We start from the raw sequence: 3512 nt of genomic DNA on the forward strand, positions 1-3512 counted from the left end.
GGTATGTTCAAGCTGATGGAGACTCTGTAATGGAGTGGGGCGTGTGCAGTTGGCGTGATATGCGACCCCTGATAGGTCTAGATGTGACTCTGACAGGTGACACGCACGTAAGCTTCCTGTCTGATCACCTGCATCCATTCATGTCCATTGTGCATTCCGACGGACATGCGCAATTCCAGCAGGACAATGCGACACCCCACACGGCCAGAATGTTTACAGAGTGGCTCCAGGAACACTCTTCTGAGTTTAAACACATCCGCTAACCACCAAACTCCCCAGACATCAACGTTATTGAGCATATCCGGGATTCCTTGCAGCGTGCTGTTCTAAATTGTGCTTATAGTACTGGATCTCCTATCTCATCTATGTCGACTCCTGTTTCTTCTTCTATCACGTCATCAGACAGGTGTTTCCCCTTATAGAAGCCTTAAGTGCGCTCTCTCCACATATACTCTCTCCTCTGCATTTAATAGCGGAATTCCCGTTGCACTCTTAATGTCACAGCCATTGTTTTTAATTTCACCAGAGGTAGTTGTCAATTTTCTATATGCTGAGTCAGTCCTTGCGACTATTATTTCTCTTTCGATTTCTTCGCATTTTTCATTCACACATTTCGCCTTAGCTTTCGCGAACTTCCTATTTTTGTAAGTCCTAAGTGACTTGTATTTCTGCACTCCTGAATTTCCCTGAGTATTTTTGTACTTCCTTCTTTCATCGATCAACTGAAGTACTTCTTCTGTTACCCAAGGTTTCTTCGCAGGTACCTTCCCTGTATCTTCATTTTTCTCTGCAACTTCTGTCACTGCCCTTTTTAGAAATGTCGATACCTGAAGTAGCACCTTCTGAGTTCCATCACTTTAGACCCACGAGAGACAGATTGTGTAACAACGTTTTATAGACTGGAATGCTGTCGTCAAACCTGTAAGACAGTGGTTCAGTTTTTTTTTTTTTTTTTTTTTTTAGTAGAGTTTTATTCGTAGTAAACCAGGAATCTTGATAACTTCATGGAAATACGACTATATGGAAACGTGAAAAGTATGAAAAGTAAGTAGCTGATATCTAGCGCTATTTAACTGTATTGTTGTGCTTTTTGTATGTATGTAAGTTTGTGTGAAAATAAATGGGTGCCTCGTAGCAAACTGGAGTTGAGTCGCGGTATTCACGTTTCGCCCCTCGCCAGAATCACAGTGACAGGAGAGGTGCTTCAGTCCGTGTTCGAGACGAGAGAGGGACGTGACAGGGTGTGAATCGAGCGTCCTCCCAGCTGGCCGGGGGCAGGAAACGGCCGGCTACGTGAGCAGCCGCCCAAGCAGACGCCCTTGCCAGGAATTTCGCCGCGTCGCATGAATGAGTGCGGCGCGCAGCCTTCGCGCGGGGCGTGTCGCCTCCGCCCACGCCTGCGCACGCACCCCGCCTGCCTGTTGGCGGCTTCTTAACCCACGCACGACACGCGTGCGATGCACGCACAGCACTCCGACGTGCCGCGTGCTGGCTCTGTGCGTGAGGCACCTCGACCGTGGGCGTGCCCACAGCCGCCGTCCACGCTTGCTGCTTAACATTTTCTGCATCTAGGTGTATCGTCATTTTTATGTTTTCTGTTGTTCCTTAGTTGCTTCCGTATGGATTTATTGTCATAATAACCCTGTAGTAATAGTATGGTATTCTGCCTTACGGCAGGTCTTGTCATGGGTTAAGCCTCTTCCACTTTTGTCTGTCCATAGCCAGTCTTTTCATTTCTGAATATTTGTCTCCTTTGATATGGTCCAGCATTTGATATTTTCTTTTTCCTCTTCCCCTTTTTCCATCCACCATTCCTTCTATTCCTTCCTTCAATAAACAGTCCCTCCTCAAACAATGTGCAATCCAGTTCGTTTTCACTTTCTGATGACTTTCAGCATGTTTCTTTCTTCTCCAACTCTTATTAATACTTCTTCATTCCTTACTCGGTCTTCGCATTTCACTTTTGCCATTCTTCTCCATACCCACATCTCTAGTGCCTCCAACCTTGTTTTATCTTCCTTCCTCAATGTCCAGGTCTCCGCTCCATATGGTGCAACGCTCCAATTGTAGCATTTGGCAAGTTTTTTCCTCAGATGTTTCTTTAGTAGTCCCACAAAGTAATTTCTGTTTCCTCTTGAATCCTTCTATCGAAATTGCAAACCCTGTAGAATTTTTTAAAATTTTTATTAATTAATTATTTTTTTTTGCCAGTCGTCTGACAGTTTAGACGCGGGCTACCACGAATTCCTCTCTAGTTCCAACATCTTCATCTCCTATATCCTCAGTTTTTTGTCCATTGTATTATAGTTTCTGTCTTCCTCTGAAGTTTATAGCCTTTATAGCACCATAGTCCCTTCTAGCACCATGGATCCCGGGATTTCGCACGAAGAATGGAAACTCAAATTAAGCTTCGTATGGTATGTGGCGATAGCAAAAATACGTCTGGAAAGATGTGATGTGAAAACGGCGGCCGGCCGTAGTGGCCGTGCGGTTCTAGGCGCTACAGTCTGGAGCCGAGCGACCGCTCCGGTCGCAGGTTCGAATCCTGCCTCGGGCATGGATGTGTGTGATGTCCTTAGGTTAGTTAGGTTTAATTAGTTCTAAGTTCTAGGCGACTGATGACCTCAGAAGTTAAGTCGCATAGTGCTCAGAGCCATTTGAACCATTTTTTTGAAAACGGCGTAGTCAGCGGGTGGAGAAGAAAGGAGTACCAGACTCCCCCCCCCCCCCCCCGCATCACGCTCTCCATCCTGGGGCCCACCAACCACCGGCAGCGACATCTCTTCCGGAGACAAGCGATTAGCCCAGCCACTGGGCGCTAATGGAGGCGCATGCGGTCCAGCGGCGTAAAGGAACGAACTAGACATTAACATGAAACTTCGGCCTGAAGACCACCAGCAGGAAACTTGTCGAAACGTTGTGACATTTCGACATCACAACTCTACTAAGAACCCGAGAAGATATCATAGCGTCCGTTATGGTACATTACAAAAATAAAATGGTAGCTCAAAAAATGTTCAAATGGCTCTCAGCACTATGGGACTTAATTTCTCAGGTCATCAGTCCCCTAGAACTTAGAGCTACTTAAACCTAACTAACCCAAGGACATCACACACATCGACGCCCAAGGCAGGATTCGAATCTGCGAGCGTAGCGGGTAGTTCAATGGTGGCAAATAAATGAATGTAGTCACAACAATGGTAAAGGTAAGTTTGAAGCATAGATATTGTTCGCTCGAAAAACCAAAAATGTAATGGACCTACATTAAGCTATTAAAATCCTATGGTCTTGAAGTTAAAGAAGTAGGATCGTAGGTAACTTCATTTGGCATTGCGTAAACCTATGGCAGATTCTCCAATTAAATAAACTACCGTGAGAGCAGTATAAGTGTCCATGTCCAGTGGCGACTACCTGATCAGAAGGGTAGACGTACAAAAAATTGGTAATGTTGAAGTTCATCTGTGATACTGCCTGATTGTGCACAAAAGTGCACCACGAATTAGAACTATCAC

This window comes from Schistocerca piceifrons, chromosome 1, assembly GCF_021461385.2.
Source record: "Schistocerca piceifrons isolate TAMUIC-IGC-003096 chromosome 1, iqSchPice1.1, whole genome shotgun sequence".
Classification (NCBI taxonomy): Eukaryota; Metazoa; Arthropoda; class Insecta; order Orthoptera; family Acrididae; genus Schistocerca; species Schistocerca piceifrons.